Genomic DNA, 21210 nt, shown 5'->3' with positions numbered 1-21210 from the left:
CCAATAGGAAGCGGAGTTGCCCGAGGAATTTGAAACCACGCGACCATCAGACTCTACTAAATCGGTTTTGATGCGCATGAAAACCGGATTCTAAGAAGAAATGCGTAGTAAAGTAGCGTAAATTTACCATGAATGGAATACCAGAGCTTCTTGTTTTGGCGCTATGGTGGTAGTTTTCGCATGTTGAATGAATTCAAGTGGGGTGTTTGGGTATTTTGAATATTTGGTGACCCAAAATAAACTATTTGAAAATGATTTTGAATTTTTGATATGACTTCAGATCACATTCTCCATAAATAATTAATAAGTTTAAATAACCTTCGTTTGTATAATTTAATCGTCTGGTCATGATTATTAATTATTTTCAAAAGGTAACTGACAGCTGTATGTCATTTTTTGATTGATTTGATGATTGATTGATGATCTGTGATTGTATTAAAAATGGCCACTTTTGTCATGGCAACTAAGAGCCATATACATGGCGTTTTGCCCGCCAAATTCCAAATCTATTTAATAAATTCACCAATTTTTCATGAAATTCACGCATGCATAAAGTCAATTTGAAGAACTTTTGGGAGACTAAATTCAAATATTAATCAAGTTGGGTCAAAAATTGCCACTTTCATCATGGTAACTGAGAGTATCAGTGTTCAAAATAAGATGCGACAAAATAGCCATATGAAAACATTAAACTGGCAATATTTAGAAAACTAAACACTTTTGGAATAGACAACTTTGCACAAACTTACCCTTATTTTTAATACTGATTAAGATAAAATGATTAAAAATGGGGGTTTCCATTTGGAAAAATTGATTTTGGTCGGTTTATCAGCTTTATGCAGCAATATGATGGCCTTATCCCGTTTTTCGGGCGTTGTAGTATCAGGCAAGCATTGTATAGTTTGCACAGTATTTTTAATAGTGCTGTTTCTCCCATTTTCATATTTTCAATGCTAACTCCGTCGTCTCCTGGTGATTTGTTTTTCTTCATGCCCTTCAAGCTGTTGTTAATTTCGTCTGGTGTGATATCGGGGTATCCTCTGACCCCGGGTTTTGTATTTTGGGGATGTTTGTGTTGCCCTCTGATACTGTCGTAGGTTACGTAGAGATCCACATAAAATTCTCTTACAATTTTCAGAATGTCATCATCTGTGTTAATGATGTTTGTAACCATGAGCCTACTTAATTTTCGGCAACTTGGACGTTTTTACCCTAAATTGCAAAATTTTAAAACCGTTAAATCCGATCGTTTCCATTGGGTTCGACTTATTTATTTTACTTGGTCCATCTTAGTACGTATCAGGTACTAATCAGGTGTAATGTTGTGAACATCAAGTTTTGTATTATTTTTTAACACAATGTGCGTGTAATTAGTGTTATTGTTTTGTATAAATACCTAACGTCTGATGGTCTAAGAGCGAAACCCGGGTTACATACCTATTAAATAACCACATACTTGATACTTTGACTTTGCGTTTTAGTCGATATTTTTGCTATATATCACATATAGTGGTGTAAAGTATATAAATACCTTTGTATTATGCACCCATCACCAATCAAGCTCCACCACATGACTTTTAGGGGACAGATGAACTATTTATTATTCAATGACCCTTGTAGCTCTTCAATCCGTTATCAATAGCAATCGCCCTACTAACGATATTGAAAAAATCACATCAGGCAAAGTAGTAAGACGGCGCCTTGGTCCCGCACCCCCTTGCTAGAGGGGTAAAGATTGCATGCACGGCGCTTTGCGTCGCGACGACCACCTCACTGTTTGGAGGGTGGTCGGAGCAGCGAGAGGCGCCGTCGACGTCGCTCTACCCTCTGTACGCGTCAAGCATTGATCAAACTCGTAGAGCCATTCCTCAGCAAGTGGAACAAGTTCCTTCGGTTCCAAATATCTGCATTCCATAAAGTGACTGCTAGTTAGTTGTAGTTCAATTGTGCTTTTAGTGCTATAAGTTGGATTTTTCTTCGCTTCAATTAGAAGTCGTAGATCTAAGGCTGACAACTATTTACTCTCTCGGTAAGATTGAAACTGCTGTTTATGATTTTCCCAATTGAGGATTGAGGAATTTTCCACTGTGTTATTTGTGAAAAATAAATAGGAATTGGCATTAATTTAGCRWCMCWGATAAATAGTTCAGACAGACAGACAACAGAAAATAATTCGTCACAGATAAATAKTTTATTTTCTGTTGAAACATATAACCAAGTATATTACGAATACCAATTACTCCAAAACATGACCAGGTTGCACATTGAACAYACTGCACTAAAATGTATRAAAGTATGCATTGAAAAATTGAAATCAATAAACAATTTACACTAATGCCTCTATATAAATCAGCCTCTCATGGGGTAGCAAATCATCTTTGAAGTCCGTACATTGTTTGATTATTTTAATGTGACTGGGATTTATTGGAGTAATTTAATATTTGCTTTCTAAACTTTATTAAAATTTGGTTCAGGTGCAAAAACACTTTTTCTATTTCCTGGAAAATAAAGCAGGAATTATGCGTCTCATTAACGGTTGGTCTAACATGTTCTAACACCAACAAAATTTTAAGTTGTATTTTTTGCCGGTTAGAGGATTTTATACTCCCAACCACAAACGTGTAATTTTGATTTTAAAATTCAGTAATTAAAAAATGTAGGCAAATAAATCTAAAATATTGCATACGGGAAAATTGAATAGAATCTTGAATATTTTATTACTTTTGTTGCTAGTTCATTATAATTACTTTTTTGTGATATATAAAGTATGGCTAAAATCAGTACTTCTCGTCTCACATAAATAAGTTTAGTAAAGTATTTTGAGAGTTTTGTACAGGGTGCTTCATTTTCGACACTTTTATAGCGTATTTAACCTCCGCATTTGCTAGTGCTATAAAAAGTGGTAGGTAGAGCTGCCATTTGCTCGTTTTAGGCCAAATTTAAAATTTAAAATGGTAAAATCAAAATTTGCAAATTTATGCTCGCTAAAGGTACAAGGCAAAATCAATAACTTGGCAATTTCAAAATGACCCTACATTGTCTTAGTTAAAATAAACGCAGAAAAATGTTTTATGTAAAAGTTTCTTTATAATGAATGGTGAATTATGTGTCGTTTTCAGAATARATATCCGGTGTCAGAGAACAAAGTTATCGGACCCTATTTTACCCCATAATAGTGTCGAAAATGGGACATCCTGCASTAAGTCCKKATAAATAAGAATAAAATTACGACGTGTTTTTGAGRCCTCTAAAAACTTTAATTGCAAAGTCATGAAATTGGTAACTTCTGCTCACRGTTCAAATCTTTTCAAATTATCGCTACTAAAGACAGTTTYGCGATTATTGAATACCTTAATTAACTTAAATCGCAGAATGAGCAGAGCTTATATTTGGTGTCTCATTAAGTACGAACCAGGTGGTTTTTTAATTAATTTTTTTAATTACAAATTTATCTTTTATTACTGCATATCTGCTTTAAAGTTAGATTGATTGACTAGACATTTCTATTTCCTACATTATAATGSTCTCTTTGTATGGAATTTCCGTAAAGCGCCTTCAAGACATGCAATAAATAGACATAAAATGTTCAATTGTTGAAGGGCGGCAGTCACTCTGCAACTTGAAAAAAATTAGAAAGAAAGAAACCTAAAAAATTCGCATAAAGTGGAATTTGAACGCACAAAAATGGTTTCTGATCTTAAGAAAATGCATTATGCGAAAGTAATTTTCAACGAAACATATCGTTCTATCTTTGGAAAGAGATTAATTTAAGATCGGCTGTTCACGCAGTTTCAAAATTAAATTTCGTTATGAAAATGAAGTGAAAATAGGATTTCCTGCACATGTTTCAAGTATATTTGAGCCAAATGAATCAACCTTTGCATCTTAAGAACTCGGAAGTTTATTTTTTGCGATAAAGTAGGAGCAGAACGGAAAAGAATAAAAAAATACTATGATGCAGCATAGTGAATATGCATCATACAAGCGACAACTATGATTTTCAGTATTGAACCGACAATAATTAGTATTTTGAAATGATGATCTATTTTTGAAAAGAAAACAAGACGAAGAACTATCTGATCTGTTTCATTAGGTTCATAAATGAGAAGTACAATAACATGCAATTTTTTTGTCTGACACAATCAAAACTAGAGTTTGTTTCGAATGCTTTTTAAGCAGTTCAAGTTTGACAACATTTAGTTCAACATCTCTTCCGGAGAATTTGAGTTGTCAAATTTCAAATTTGAAGCTAGAATTTCAATTAAAGCTCAGAAGTTCCAAAAATGTCTGAGACTCAAAACGTGTTGGTAATGTTGAGGCTCTCTGTGATTTGTTTCCCAATTTTAATTTTGAAAACTTTCTTCGTTTAAGCAGTGTTTCTACTACAATTTATCCAAGGAATATTCGTTTTGTAGTAAAAATAATGAACTTTACAACCAAAGAAGCAATTTTGTGTCTAAATACAATTTTAGTTATTTGTTGAGCTAGATCTAGTGCAAAAAATAATTTCTAACTTGTTCGACTTGTTTTCGGTTTTAAAATTTTGTTGGAACGAAATAAAAAAATATATTATGAGGATCTATTTCAATTTATAAATAGTTTTCAATTATTTTGTTGAATGTAACTGTATTGACTGAAAGATTTTCAATTTGGTAAACATTTATTACTTTTATCCAGAAAGCCTGCTTTTTATTGAAAAACTTGCTTTGCCAGGAACTTTACTCATTACGGTGTTCTTTCTTATATTGATAATACTTGACGAATAMAATGTAAAAATGATGTCCATRCCAACAAATTATTGTTTGCATCTGAATTTGGAAAGATTGAAAAATTTGCAARTTATATACTTTACTTATAAACGAATTTAATATAACTTCTTCATATATCTCCAATTATTTTGCTTAATTTTTGTGGATCAAAAAATGTTTGACGAAACGAAGAAGTTTGTAGAAAGATAGGAAAGTAAGAAGGTACGAAATATTCAGTCCAAAAAATTTGATACAAATTAACTGAATTTTAGTATATTTGTATAGGCATAAAATTGCATTTTTGATTGTAAGGTTTTAGTCTTTTGTGATTTTGCTATAACAGAAGACTATTCCATTGTGAGTAACTGAGTCATATAGGCGGTTGCTCCTACATCTTAAGTATGCGTTAAATAAAAATAAAACAACATAATTGCAACTATCTCTAATAGATACGTTTAATTTTAGCTTAGCTCTAATATTTCCTGAGTTGCATAATTAACAACACTAAATGTTTTGAAAGAAACCAATAGCCGGAATATGTTTCCATGTGGTTTCTCCTTTAGTTGCTTTGTAAGTGTAAAAAAGTCCACAAATTGCCAAATCTACCTTCAAAAAGATGTTATTGTGCTGTTATAAAATGCTTCTAGACTCATTTGTTTAATTTCGATTAATGTTGGCCTTCGCAATTCTATTACGTGCAATCAATATACAGATTTAGCTTCCATTAACGGAAACCTTTGTTTCCTTTACATAACATTTAGCTACATAGTGAAGAAATTAAATTTAGCACACAACAGAAAGACTCGATGAGAATCAAAATTCATTAACAATTACTATTGCTGAATTCTGGCTTATACATTTCGAACCCAGTAGTAAATATATTTCGTGCTTCTATCTTTTCGCTCTGATTACCATGGTTTTTTCACATTTCTTTCGACGAGTATTACGTTCTCGAAGTCAATATCGAATCGTGTACCATAAATAAACATAACAGAAAGCTTAAAAGGGTGCGTGACTTTTATAAATTCCATTTTCCTCAAAAGTAATTCCTTTCAAATAACATTATCATTCGCCTTATACTTTTTCATCGAGATTCGTAAGTCTCCACTTTTCTGGGAGGGCTTACCGTGGCATTTTATATGAGGATAAAGGCGAAAAAGGCTCAGTGATGGCAGATTATTGTAACTAAAGGGCTTTTCTCCATTCCAGCACTAGAAACTGACTTGTGTTTATGTACGTTTTGCATGTACTTCAACTGAAATTGTTATTCAATATTCTACCTTATAAATACTTCAAAACAGAACATGGTAGTCGTTTTTTTCCGCTTAAGGAAAAGCCAGAAGTAACTTGCCCTCCAAACTTTTCCAATTATTTTTCCAGCTTAATCATTTTTTTATAACTTGGTTTAACCTTGAGTATTCGGGTCTCATCGAAAACTGATTTTTTACCAAATACTGCCATTAACTGCGACTAGTATGTTGAATATGTTTTTTCTTAAAGTATTAATTCTATGCTTATATTTGCCAAATATTTAGGATATTGGCTTTCAGAGTTATGGATTTTTTTAAGAATTAGAGGGTTATTTGATATTTTTTTGATGCCATTGATTGTGATTGAGAATTTGTTGAGAGCCTGAGAACACTATCAAACACAATTTTATCAAAGTTATTAATTGGGAAATTTATTAATTATTAACAAAATAATAAAAATAATAAAAAAGTATCCTCACGACACGTATAAGAATGTTGACAATATTTCTAGAAATTTACTGTGTTAACTATGTGCTATTAACTCCTTACGCAAGACCTGTGTTCGGACAGTAAATCTGTTTAATAAAAGTTAATCCAGACCGCAAACTGCATGCCATTAAAAYAAAATAAAACGAGAAAAGTTTGATAACATYAAATWAAATTTGTTTGAAGAGAAACATATTAAGTYACTTTTAATGATCAATTAAAAAGAATTAACSGCAAAAATTTTACTTCGAWWTCGTTTGAGMATGAAAATAAAAAAAATCTCGCTTTAGACTTGGTTMCTATTGACTTACGTTAATAAATAAATTATATAATTATAGTACTCCTTCCCTGCATTCTCATATTTACTATCATCAWAATTATAATWGATTTTAACATGATATAATATTTTACTTTATAGTTACCTTATATAAATTTMCTCTCACGYAAGCCATGCAGAGTAAAGTGCAAGGAAGAGTCATTACAAAGCCCTTTTRCGAATGKTTTTTTAATTTATCCAGCTTTAAAAACCTATATATGTATGAACTATGTGCAAATATGTGCCCTATTAGTTTCAGTTTAGTTGAGCGAATTCTTCTCAGAGCGTTTGTAGGATTAAATGTATATTTTAACATTCTGTATCTGGACAACAGCGTTTTCCAATTCGTGCTTTTCCTATTTTTGTGGAATTAATTTTTAATAGAGCACTGGAAATTCATGAATAATATTATAGTCAATGTAAAGTACCGTACAATGCAGATAAATAATCAAGAGGATACAATTTTATTAATTTCCAGCGGATAATATTTTATGTTATTTTTTTGAGTATTTGAAATGATTCACATACAATTTGTTGCTTCTTTATTATTTTAAATTGTTGATTACGTCATATCTATCAATTGAAGTAAATCAAATAAAACAGTCTATTGTGCCCTATTACACTTAATATTTATTAACTAATAACGTGTTAATATAAAAATATGTTAGTTAGTAATAAGCACGATAACTAAATGAATAAATGAAAAATCCACAAATACCCAAATAAATAGTTCGAGAGCCAAGAGTGATAAAGAAAAAGAAAATACAAGTAGATTCAACCACAACGACAAATCATTGTCCTTAAAATCGGACAATGATTTGTTTTCGGGTAAGTTTTGCATGAGTCTTAGTTACATTCTTATTACCTTTAGGGTTAAAGTCTTACAAACTCTATAAATGTTTAAAAAGCTGAAAACAGCACTGTTTACTTTCCGCTCATGTAATATTCATAGATAATTTGCCTTCCAAACTTTTCCAATTATTTTTTATCAACTCAATAAACTTGGTATAACCTTTTCGTATTTGGGTCGCGCTAGGAACTGATTTTTTGTAAATAATATTAATATTCAACGTGACTTTGCCACTGTGCAATTAGTAGTCCGGTAATATTTTACTGTTTCTTAAAAAAAGGATATGGATCTAAGAACTTTTTCACAATACCTACCTATATTCATATTTTGATTATTTCCTTACTTCAGGCAGCTATAAATGCTTAAACAAATTTATTGCATTTTTACGTGAAAGGTTCGGTCTTGAAACCGATTTGTCAACTCGAATCGATTGAATCTGTTTAGAAAAATGTTTTTAAGGCGGTGATTTAGAGATAAATTCCGTTCCATACAGTTCTGTAAAATCTAATCTTTGAATATAAAATTTTCCATTCGTTCAGTTTTAACTAAACGCAAAGCTGTTCGGGCGTAAATTATGCACTCTAAATTGATTTCTGACATGAGCTCAGTAATTCGCACTCAAAGTGGCCTATTTTTCACAACCGACAAGAACGTTATTATGGAATTGGACATTTTCAAAGGTAATTTACTGCGCTGTATGTATATTATTGATATAATTGATTTTCTATTGCAATTTTCAATTGTAATATTTACATAAATGTCCCCTTTGCTCGAAATCTGACAATTATTACTAAAAATTGTAAAATAATTTTATTAAAGACGTCTGTCGTTTGCCGTTTTTGTATTAGAATCCGAAAATCTTGCACTGTATATAAATTGAGAAGATCCCACAGATAAGAGTTATATAGGAATATTTAAGGGTCAGGTAACTGGAATAGATTTACTAACTCATGAACGCACCATTCCAGTTCCTTTGCCACAATGATATTTGCGCGCAACGTGAAATAGTTTACAACCCATGAGTGGCTCTAATAGAAATTTAATCGACATCGATATATCTCTGGGAAGCAAACATAGTTTCTGTTATTTGGCGGCTCTAAATCATCTTCAGTTGACAGTCTGGGTAAATTCGTCTTTCGTGAGGACATCCGAATTAAAAGCAAATGTCCCCCTTCAATAATTGAATGATTGTTATAAACAGGAATGAAATTTATTGGATTTTACCGTTCAAACAGATTCATATTCGACTTCAAAAAGGTGCTTAATTTTATGGAATATAACTAATAATAAGTATGAGATGAATTGCTTTAAAGGATGTTTACTAACTGATTCAGTGTGCCGCAAATGCATTTTTGTGGCTTAGTTATTTCTATAAGAATTATTTTTCGGAAGCGGCATTTTTTTGATATTCTGAAATCTGTTAAAGTCATTATTATTTATTAAAACTAGTTTTGTTCCTTATAATTTTTGATCAAGACTTTGAATATTTAAAAATGTTTTTCTTATTTCTGATAAATATTTGCGAGCTGTTATTTAGTTAGTTTCAAATTTTCTTTTTTAAATTTTAACCCCTATCTTTTCCAAGTGAAGATTGTGGGAAACAAGTGTTACTGTCATTATTCTAGATGCATTGAAACATTCACTTTCAAATGCCCATTTTTAAATTGAATGTTTTCATTCAATAGCAAGATGTTTGATTTGTGCCAAATATAATTCTTTTAACCCTTCAGAATTTTTATTATCTTTTCACATCCCACTTGCGAAAACCACCAATGAATCAAAAACAAAAGTAACGAGGTGTAAACATGCATTTAGTCATCATATGTTTAGAATTTAGCATAAAACTTTACGGTATTTACTCAAGAAATATGTCTCTGCTAAAATTAAGCACCCTTGGAAAAATATATACACGCTGTACCAAAGCGGACATGCATCAACAGGAATAATAAGAAACAAACATTGAAAGTACATGTTTCGATTTAATGTTCCTCTATCAATGCTGCATTGTTATGCACGGTTTCATTCTTGAAGAAAGTTAAGTGTGCAAGACTATACCGTTACTTTATCCGAATTACGCGAAGAATTCAAGTATCAAATTTTCGGGGCCATTTTATAATTTTCTACTATCTGTAATATTCATTACATTACACGTAATTGTTTTTAATTAATTCATAATTTTAAAATTTCAATATCTAAAATAGTAAAACACATAATTTATTAAAAGTATGCATATACAGAAATTTTGTGGTATGTTTCACTCGAAAGTCCTGATGGCATTCGAGTGCCATCAGCTAAAATGAATATTGAACGGGAACGTCATACGAAATCACCTAAACAGATATAATCAGACATGTAAAATTCGGACATAAATAGGGCTGACTTGGGTCGCATTTGGAAAATTCACGGATATTCTCAGGTCTTAAATTCCCACTTGCTATTAATTTTTAACTTACTCTGGAAACTGATGGTGTAAACTTTCAATGTGAAGTGGCAGAAATGAAACAATTCGCTCATAGGTTTTATTATTGTTAAAACATCGAATGTGATAATGGATACTCGATAATCTGATACTGTAACTGTCCGTCTGTTTTCCATGTACCTACCCTTCAAATTAAGCTATTGCTGGGCTGCATTATAATAATATCATGTTGGTATTATTTAAATATTTTAATTGCTAATATTTCAATATAATATATTCGGATTACATTTTATTACATGGTAGAGTAAATAATCAGGAATAATCCGCGCAATATCGTATTTATTTTACAATAGATTGGGTATTAAAATATGATATATTTATTTTATATATAGCTAAATCATCAAATGCTAACCATTAAAAATTATGCTTGACAAAGTGTATAATTATATAAAGCTTTGTTTGTATTGCAGTATTGATTTTTAACTTTCCGTTGGCTTTCATTAAATTAACTTTTTAAACAATCCATCACATTGAAATAAGCTTTTGCTTAATGCCGTCAATTTATCAACTGTCCATATTGTATGGAATACGATGCTAAATAAAAACTATTTCACAATACCTTTAATTATTTAGAATTTTTTAAGAAATTTAACCTTACATGAGGTTTTTAATAGTTTAGGCGCTGATTTTATACACACCCTTTAATTCCAGGGCGTTTTCTTGTCGCGGTAATTATTTATAGAGTGAGGCCGCGAGGTTGGAACAAATTCATTTTATTTTAATTCGCCGATTCAACGGGTTCTTTTTGGAAAAAAAATCCGAACACGGTGGTTTTATTCTTGTCTACGGTTTTTCCCTTGGTACATATATAAATACTAGATGACGTCCTTGCTATCAATTGTATTTTTGAATTCCATTTTACAAATTTCCAACTATGCAAAATTAACAGTTTTTGAAACATTTTAGATCAAACTAAATGTTCAAGTGGCTAACCATCAGCCTGCTGTCTCCTTCAACTTAGTATTTACCGTTTATGACTGAATTTGTTTTATTGCGAATCTACGCCTTCGAAAATCTTGTGCATTTTTCGATCTCTTGAGTATATTTTGCATTTCAGCTAATGAAATAGAGAAAAGTGTGGAAAATTTTCTAAAGGATTTAGACTCTGTTGGCCTTTTGGTAAAACGGCTTCTTGCGATTTATTTACGAAAATTCACTGATAACAACTCGTGCTACCTGAAATTATAAGACATCTGTCCTAGTAGTTGTTCCGTGCGTAGCAAGTTTTTTTCAGGAAATTTCAACTTAGGCTCGACTTTTTAAAATATTTAATAAAGGAATTCGTTCAAATTACTGAACTGCACTTGACAAAAATTAACAGAATAATGAATAAACTAAATACATTAATCAATTGAATTTCTTGATTAATTGATAATAAAAATAATTTTCAGAAGTCGATAATAGCTAACAACATCAACTGTTAAATTGATGCACCAGTAATTACTTTGAATTACTTGAAAACTCTGGAGTTTAGCTATCGAACATTTTAGATGAGGCATACTCATAATTCATTTACAAGCTTTATAATGATGTGCGAAATAGCTGCGTTAATTTGAAATTATTTAATTTCAAGTTGATGATCGCAACATATGTTTTGCTCACACAATGTAAACTGAATTTTGCAATGCAAATAATATTTTATGACCGGAAACTTCTGTATTTTGAATTAAATTTGTAATTGTAGAAATGATGGTTTTAAGTTAGTGATGTGCTTATCGAATTTAAGCATAATTATTATTATTTATGCTGATTTTATGACAAAAAATACGTTCGAAACGTAGACTTTTCCATTTTATCGTTTCGAGTTCTTTCAATTTTACAAGGCCCCTTCTTTCTTGTGTTCGGTAAATATATTTGCATTGCACGTCCCAGCTATGGCAGTAAAGGGATCCGTTCCCCGTTTATATCTCTTTCCATTCCCGTAGGCGAGGCTTTTGTATTTCCGTACAACGTTGAAGATTTCCAGGATAGGAGAACTAATTTTCGCAGCTTAGTCGTGACTAATGTTTTAGTTATGAGACGAATGACGTCTTAAGCTTTAAGGCTTTTTGTTTAGCCATTTCATGTGCATTTTATCAACTGCGTTGGCAACCATATGATTACCACATGATAACAGCTGTGAAGTCAAACTACATTTTCTTTAATTTTTGCCTCTATACTCATCAGAAAAAAACGACACCTTCAATGTCAGTTTCAGAAACTTGTTCTTGCTATTAACTTCTCCTTTTGAAACGTATTTTTATCCAGTTTTTCAAGAAGCAAAGCTTCATATACAGTTTGTCCTACTTCAGTATTTCTAGAAGTTTTCCCTGGCTAAAACACATGTTATTATCAGTTATGAATTTTTGGCAGTTATCGACGAGGTCTCAAAAAAATATGAATTTGGCGCAAAAGAGAAGTGGAGTTTTATTGCCAATAATTAAAACTGGTTTAAAAAAAGTTCTCCAGAGTGAAATATATAATTACATTCGCCTACCATAAAAAATCAAGTTTAATATTTTTTTCGAAAATTATTTCTACGTTTCTTCATGCTAAACGTTTTTTACTTTATTGAACATATGAATTCAATAATGAGCAGTTGTCTTTCGTTTTTGAAAGTAAGTTATTGTTTAGCATATAATATCTATCTATGAAAAATGCAACATTGTTTATAAAAATACTGAATGGTTATCACTTTTTTAATAGAATAGGCATGTTTTATATCCATTAGTTTATTTTTTAAATTCATTATTATGATAAAGCTGTTCGTTTCGAAAATGAGTTAAATTCATATAAACGCTTTATAAGGAAACCGATGCTTCCTTGTGCCAAAAAGGCTATTAGAAAAAATGAAATAGTGGAAAGCCAAGCAATTTCAGTCTTAGGTACGGTTAAAAGAGTCTCTAGCTCTTACTTGATTATAATTTTTTTCTTTTAACGATATTGAGAAGAGATCATACTTTTCTTTGTATCTACATTTTTTAATGGATTCTTTTTGAAATATTAGTAGAAGTAAGTTTAATGACGAGCTACGTTAAACAGATTTTAGACAATTAGTAGTTTCATGGTTTTGAGTGTCTATTTTATAACTCAATCATGATATAACGTGGTTTTCTTATCCAAAACTCGCCATCTTCCCATTCGACGCCTGACGCCCTAATATTCCCTTATTTCAGTTTTGTCACGGCCTCAATAACCACCCTTCTGAACAGTTTTCCCGATAGCGGATGACTAATTGTCATTTTCCGTTGATATATGACTGAATCATTTCCAATATTTTCACTCTCTTTGTTCTGTGTACATTTTCCAAATAGGCCCACATAATTTTCGAGTGAAAGTTTTTGTTAATACTTTGTGGGTTTTGAAATCGTTCATTCTAATTAAAATTTATAAATTTGGTACTGTTTAATTTGAATTAATTCGTATCCATTATTCGCCATCCTATTACCAAGTACCAGTTCAAATTCCAATTAACTTTTGTACACTCTGAAAGTGCAGTGAAACACAATGCCAATTTCCTGAAATTACTGGAGCTCGAATTATATCAGCATAACGGCGGAATGTGATAAAATGAAATTTTATTACCGAAGTAGACTGAGATTTGCAATTATCTGGATTGTATGCATTTATTTACAAACATATAATTTTGTCAAAGTTTTCACCATCGCTAACTTTGTTATTGTTTAACATAAATAACAGTTAAAATCAGCAAACTATTAGTGTTTGGCTGCTAAGAGAGTGCAAATCGAAAATGCAGATTATTAACATTATTTTATGATTCAAATACTGTTGTAAGTGTAAATGAAACCAAAAGTTTCAAATGGCTTGTAAAATTCGAATAAGCTTCTAGTTAGTTTCAGAGTCAACAGAGAATGAGCATTTTTGAAAAATATTGAAAGTAACTCGTGTAAATTGAACTCAATTTAAAAAAATTGCAATCTCATGATTGCAAGATATCTCAGTATTTTTCATACAATATTGTAGAATAAACCGCTCTATTCGCACTGATTGACGGCATATCATCAGTTTCAGAAGATCTAGTATCACACATGAAACTTCACAAGGTAAATCGTTAGTTACTATAACAAATGTATTTGCCTTAAATCGTTGATTAAATATAATTGAGTCTCCATTTTAAACGTTAAATTAAATGTTGCTCGCAGATGAATAAAATTCCTCGTTATGATGATGCTCCGTCAGAATGATGTAAAGCTTGTCCTGGTACGCTGCTAAAATTTTCTAGTTTCGAAGTTTAATCCACTAGAAATTGTTTCGTTCCAAGTTTTAAATGAAACGGAATTCAGAAACTATTAGTGCTCCCGACTTCTGAAGCTGTGGCCGAATTAATTTGCAAATATTCCTTCTTAAATTGCATTTTCTATGAGTAATACGTTTTCAGCTATCATATTGATTATTTAAAATTATATTATTTTATTTAAGTATTTAATGCCTGTTTTATGTTGAATAAATCTTTGGACGTTTAGGATGGACATTGCGCGAATAATTTGCATATGAAATTACAAATCTATTTAATATTCAATGGTGTATTTCAAACGTTCATTTCATATATTAGCAGGGGTAAAGATGCACGGACCCATAGATTTATACTTTTGCCTACGGTTTTTACGGTAGTAACATAATGTACACCAGCTGGCATAAGCATTAGTAACATCTCATTGTATTTAAATTTAAAATTGTGCATCGAATTTAACATGCTCATGTTTCCAAACTTAACATTTGCCGAGGCACTATATGTATAATGTAGTTCAATAACTTGAGGCCATTGATATCTTGTGGTACTGAACATAAAAGATTTATTAAAAGACAGAGCAGCAAATCAAAATAATTGTTTTAATTGTTCTCGTAACATTCAAATTAACGTTTTTGGATTTATTAGTTGTATTCTAGTTTTAATCTTATTTGTCACCATACGTTTTATTTGAAGAGCTTTTAATTGAATAACCTGTCTGTCATGCTATTTTACATTCAAAGCTAATGGAACAGTAGAAAACCACCATATTGAACTGAAGTAAAGGGAAGATAGACATAATGTAATATGCAGTGCTAGAACAAACAGTTTACAATTTTCAACATTACAACAGAGACATGTTGAAGTCTGATTAGGAAATGGACAAAGCTATATACTATTGATTTACAGCTATTTTGATAGCATTTGGATGGCATATAATTTCGTAATGAATACAGTTATTAAAACTCGATCAATAACAATATACATTTTAGACCGCTTTTAACCGTTCTCCGGTTGAAAAGTTTTGACCATACTAGTTTTTATTTTCACAACACATCAATGTGGCATCGGTAACAAAAATAACTCCGCTTATTCTCTGATCAGTCCAAAATCCCAAGCCATTGTTATGAAATGCATTTGCCAACTACAAAAGGCCAGCCGAAGTCGACAAAGCTTATTGTAAACGTGCATGCCCATTATTTCGAATTGCGGTTTTATTCACTAGAGGCCTAGGTATGTATTTGCAAATTAGCTGTGTGTAATCCTGTAAATTGGAAATTCGTCAGCACCAATATTTTGGTACAAACTAAATTTCGACATCGACATAGTGGGTGTCACTTTCTCAACAAACGATTCAATGGCGTTTCAACTAATAGTAATCATGTTTGAACGTGTATTCATGTTTAGTTTCGTTGCTTTAAAAGAAAACGGTCATTTTGTTTCTTGTCCAACTAAACAACTTCCTTTTACTGGTGTGCTCAGGTTTTCATTAGTAAATTGGTTTCACCGATAAAGTAGGTAATATAACAAACATATTACCATTATAAGGAGGACCTTTGAATTTTCCAACAGCTCAAATAAGAAGCCCAAAAACTCCCAGCTTGGCATAAGACTGCGTCATTGAACTAAATAATTATGGCTTTTCCAGGAAAAATATTTCGGTATCTTGTAATTTGTCATATTTTGTTAAGTCGCAGATTTAAGAGAAAGGATAACTTAAGAAACTTCCCAGCCGCATTCTTAAAACAACACGCATCTTTTGCTTTTCGAGTTATGTACATTATCACTTTCTTCATAAAATCGTCATTTTGGAATCGTGTCAAGGGGCGCATTCAGTTTTTGACATAAAGGAACAAGATAAAATCTATACGCGTCAAATCCGGTGATCTGGCTGGGCAATTAACTTAATACATCCATATATTAGGTTAAATTTGACCACATTTAAATAGGAATGGCCCTTTGCATTAGAGTAGGAACTAAGACAGGTTAAAAAGTATTAATTTTGCAGTTACTATTCACGGAATAGCAAATGCGGCAAATTTCTCAAATTATGTTCTCAAAAGTTTCCCAATGTTATTGTAAAAGTCCTCAAGTATATCTTCACAGAAGAATCCCTGCATACAAAGTGGTTATACTCACAATACGTGCTGTTCAAAATGGGGATCGTGAGGAAGACAATCTGTGAAGGGCAAAATAAACTTCACCACCTACCACACGAGAATTTAGAAACAGAACGCTTCATATTTGAAGAAACATTAATATAATGCCAGTTTGGCTTTAGTCATCATTTAAGTCGTTCACCACTTGAATTTGGATAAACATATTTGGATATATAAAGATTGCAGCTTTGCGACCAAATTAAGTCTATTCTTTCCAATGAACATTTCGAACCTTATTTTTCTGGCGAATCTACTTTTACTCGAGATGGAGTACATAATAAGCATACTTATATGCTTTAATGCATGTCAAATAATGTATTTTTACAAAATAATTTATTTAGTTGCATTATGAAAATACAACGTGCTTACCTTACTGATTATATAAAAAACTAAGACTCTAAAAATGTCCAATTTCACGACAAAAATCGTTTCTATTGTAATAGTTTAAGATTCTAAATGTAAATACATATTATATAAATTAAATACATAAATATGTTTCGAGACTGTTAGACAAAATTCTCTTTGTACAACTGAAAATAGAACAGTATTCCCAAACTGTACAACTCACAGTGATTTCGAAGACTACATAAAAAGTATCCGTTCTCGGGGTGTCCCTGAAATTAATTGACTTTCCTTCTTCATAATCATATTGTTGACTCTAAAGCAGACTGGCTCCCATAAACGCACATTTTGGCACGATGTTGTAATGGAACATTCTTTAATAAAACGAATAAAATGTTTTGCAAGACGAATAAATTGTTATCTACATTGAATCCATTTGGCATTGAAACTGGTCCAACAGTAATTTTAAATTCTTGCTGGAAATATTTTCCCATGATGGTATGAGGATTTTCATTGCTATACACATGTTTGGAATCCACATGTTCGTAAATAAAATTTCCCAATGAAATATTGCATTGTGTATTTTCATTGTTTCTGTGAAACGGCAAAACGGCATTCGACTTTTACGATCTATTGCTAAAGCAGTTTATACGTGCAGTATTTGGTGCAGATCGAGTAGCTGTTCCCCTACAATGTATTTAGTAATATTTCCGAAAGCGTCAATGGAAACCCCAAGTGTCTGTAGGTTGACTTGCAATCATCTCAAATTCTAGTTAAAATTACGTCTTTTTGTTCGGAAGTACTAATTAAATTTTAGTGTTTTTAACTAGGGTTGTTTGAATATGAACTACTGGATTCCTTATAGCTGTTTTTCAATGCTTGTAAAATTTTGATTGTTTGCAATTCAACCTTCTTAGCGACATAATGAAGTTTTATTTTTCTTCAAAGACTGCTTCATGTAACGCGAACCACAGGAAACCCTATCTATATGTTCGTTATAAGAAATGTACCCTAAACTAATCGCTTTAAGGCCTCGCTGTATAACCATCACTTTATTATTAATTATGTTCGAGTCTTTTAAGCGTTTGGTATTGATTATTTATTAACTTTTGGTGCGTATATTCTTTCCGAATTTCAAAATTCTTAACCTTACGTATACTTTTTTCAAATTTAAAACTAGATAATCTAGTGTTTATTGTGAACTCTATCTATAGCATACATTGAAACCATTCAAAGTCGGTTGCCTCGTACCGTACAAACTGATCAATAAAATCTTGAATACTAAACACGGTTCTGCCAAATTGAATTTGCCGTCGTCTGACCAAGGTATGAAAACAACGCCATCGATACGCCCAAAGTTCATTATCCGGATAATTGAAAATAGAGTCACATTTCCGAGAAGCAACTGGAGTGGCTTATAGGACTTCCTTGATCTATTCCCTCGGGATATTAATGTCAGAAGGAAGTTGCTTTTTCATCTAAGAAATTACTTTAATCAACAGTTTGACAAATTTTATTGTAAATGTGTGCCATGCAATATCAAATTATAGGTGCAGAAAGTCGATGAAACGCATTGGCTTATTTGAGGCCATTGCTTTTGTATTAAATGGGTTTCGAGCAAAGTTTCTTGTACTTTGATTATGTTATTATTCAATCGTTAAGCAACTCGTGCACTAGAAGCGTTGTTTGTTAGAACGGATCACTAGTATTTTCTATTCTTCTTTGCTGCTGTTTTCGGACCAATAATCAACCTGATAAAATTTATTTTTAATATTACATTAATACTATTACGATAATTGATGTATGTTTTTGGAAGATCTCTTGTAAATATATACACAAACAAAGTAATTCTTTGTGTTTTGAGCGTGAGATTTTAACTGTGTTTAAATTATACTAAAGACAGCGATTTATGTCAATATACTAAAAGCACATTTTAATGAGTGTGATATTTCAAAAAGTGCTCCGAGAAGAGCCCTGCCCTAGTCGATTCAGTTTAAGTCTGCAAACCTAAAGCGAATTATAATGGATTATAACTTTCCAACAAGCCGGTTCCGAAAAGCGGACAAACTCGAGATTTTAAATAATGAACGTCATGATCATAATAACTTCTTGTCTGCTTTTGAGATTCCAATTTGCTCTTTCTCCTACTAAACAAATTAAATTCAGAACAAAAAGGACAAGGGCGGTTTTACTGTGGATATAAGGGAAATTTTCCAACCTGAGGCTTATAAAGCATCCTTTTAGTTTTAAAACAGGTGCCCCTTGATCAGTGACAGAATCCTGAGAAATGCACAAGACGTATCATTCGCGTTAAAAGCAGAATATTGTTTTACGCGGTTTAATTCTTTTTCTTTTGTTAGAACTCATATGTCTGCCGCTACATCACTGCATTAGCACGCCAATACGCACCATTAGTGATGGATCATCTTTTTTTTAGCAATTAGCCTCTGAATTTTGGTAAAATGTTCAAAAAACTGTTTACAAGGAATTAGGTAAAAATTTAAAATGGAAATGTGTTAAACTAAACCGGATTCATCATGGAAATAATAAATCTAAACCACATACTTGGTTCGTGATGAATAATTTCAGAGTAGCTAATAGTTGTAGAGAAGAGAATACTGAGATTAATTGTTTGGTAACTTCTGACTTCAGAAGAAAGATGGTAGAGGAATCAACAAGATATTTTCTTTCTAGTAAAACAGTTGTTGTTGAAATTCATGATAAACCCTTTGCTCAGTTTCTTGATTAACTGTTAGTAAACTTTGCTGCTCTGGTAAAAGTAAAACTTCTAGTTGATAAACTGATTAATTCAAAGATTTGGAAATATATTAGCAACATTTTTTATTCTCACAGTTTTCAATACCGTCAAGCAACGTTTATCATTGCATTTCCTATCAGCACCACCTTATAACGCTCCACAAGATGAAACTGTGTGCAATCATACAAGGTAACTTAATTTAATTAATCATCAATTTCATAAGTCATATATGGTTGCTCAGCTGATTTAACAACGAGTGAGTAATCAGCTCTTTCTATTGCACCAAACTTGTGAGAACATTTTGGAATATCTGAAATAGACTACACAGAACAAAATATAATAAAGAATTTTGTGTAATATCAAATTGACCGGGAGAAAGTAAATCACTAAATAAAAATGAACATGTTTATAAAATTAATAATTAATGTGTACATTAAAATTATAAAAGCATTGGGAAACAGAGAATTGGTACCTTAGAAACCATTAGAGTTTGTGATGAAATATTATGTATTTCATCAGACGTTGGTAACGTCATATGCAAAAAAGCTGTTATTGCAGAGAAACTTTTACAGCCAATTCCCAGTGCCATAACGAATTTTAAAAAGCATTAAATGTAACAGATAATTCACTACGGCACTTTTAGCTGACTGATTATTTTGAACCGCTTTATTATACACTAATTTGAATCAAAAAACCAATTCAGTTCAGTATCAAAAAATAAATAAAGAAATTAGTACAATTGTTTAATGTATTTGAAACGTATTTTTCTTTACAATTTACTTCAGGTCATGTCTAGATCGACTTAATGAATAATGACGTGTTATTACATGGTGGTAAAAATACATTTGCCCTATAATTTCATAGTTAGTGTCCTGATTTTCCATAATTTATACGGCTTAATTTCATAAAGCCGTTTATCGCGGCGAAATTCATGAGCCACCGTTTAAGGAAAAGATTGAGTGCCTTTAACATTAAGGCGAATTTATGAGGATGTTAAAACCGCACCTGTAAATTTTCAGAAACTTTTGCTACTATTATAATGCCGAACGTGGTCCGGAAATTCTGCTGAACAATAGCAAATTGAATGCCTGATAGGTTTGTGATAGTCTTCCGCTCGTCCAGCTATGCTCCAGTTCATAGTTTAAGTGCAAATGGAAAGTTTCGATTTTTAACTGAATTATTCACCAGCCTTCCTAATATTGATTAAAGTTACACAATGAATGTCTATTTGAGCTTCAGAAGTTGATATTTTTATTTATATTATAATGACTCGATTGACTGTGTTATTTACAAATAAGCAGTTATTGACGACAGGAAATTCAACTGGGATCAATACGATATTTAAATGATGTAGAAGTTACAAATTTGCATAAATTGATCATTTTTTAAATGGAGCCAAACGTATAGCAACATTATACAGGGTGTTTCAAAATTGGCGTTATTCCTCTGGAGTGTTGTTGTTGAATTTGAATGCATCTCTTCATATACAGGGGCTTCTTCTCATAGAGACCAGCAGCAGATACAAAAGAAGACATTTACATCCTTATTGAATTAAAAAAAATATACAAATTAGATTAGCAATGGATGAACTAGA

At 31.6% G+C, this 21210-nt stretch overlaps 1 protein-coding gene across 1 annotated transcript in view; it reads left to right on the top strand.

Moving 5' to 3' along the window:
• Positions 1 to 1771: 1771 nt before the first annotated feature.
• Positions 1772 to 21210, top strand: part of LOC109534484 (tyrosine-protein phosphatase Lar) — a 455803-nt gene continuing 436364 nt past the window's right edge. Inside the window, exon 1 of the mRNA XM_048669227.1 lies at positions 1772 to 2029. The gene's annotated coding sequence lies outside the window, so the exon portion shown is untranslated. The remainder of the gene's footprint in view (positions 2030 to 21210) is intronic.

Source organism: Dendroctonus ponderosae, unplaced genomic scaffold, assembly GCF_020466585.1.
Source record: "Dendroctonus ponderosae isolate FM_Combo_2020 unplaced genomic scaffold, Dpon_F_20191213v2 Dpon_F_20191213_8, whole genome shotgun sequence".
Taxonomy (NCBI): Eukaryota; Metazoa; Arthropoda; class Insecta; order Coleoptera; family Curculionidae; genus Dendroctonus; species Dendroctonus ponderosae.
The sequence above is the reverse complement of the archived record's forward strand: the minus strand, read 5'-3'. Positions and strand labels throughout refer to the sequence as shown.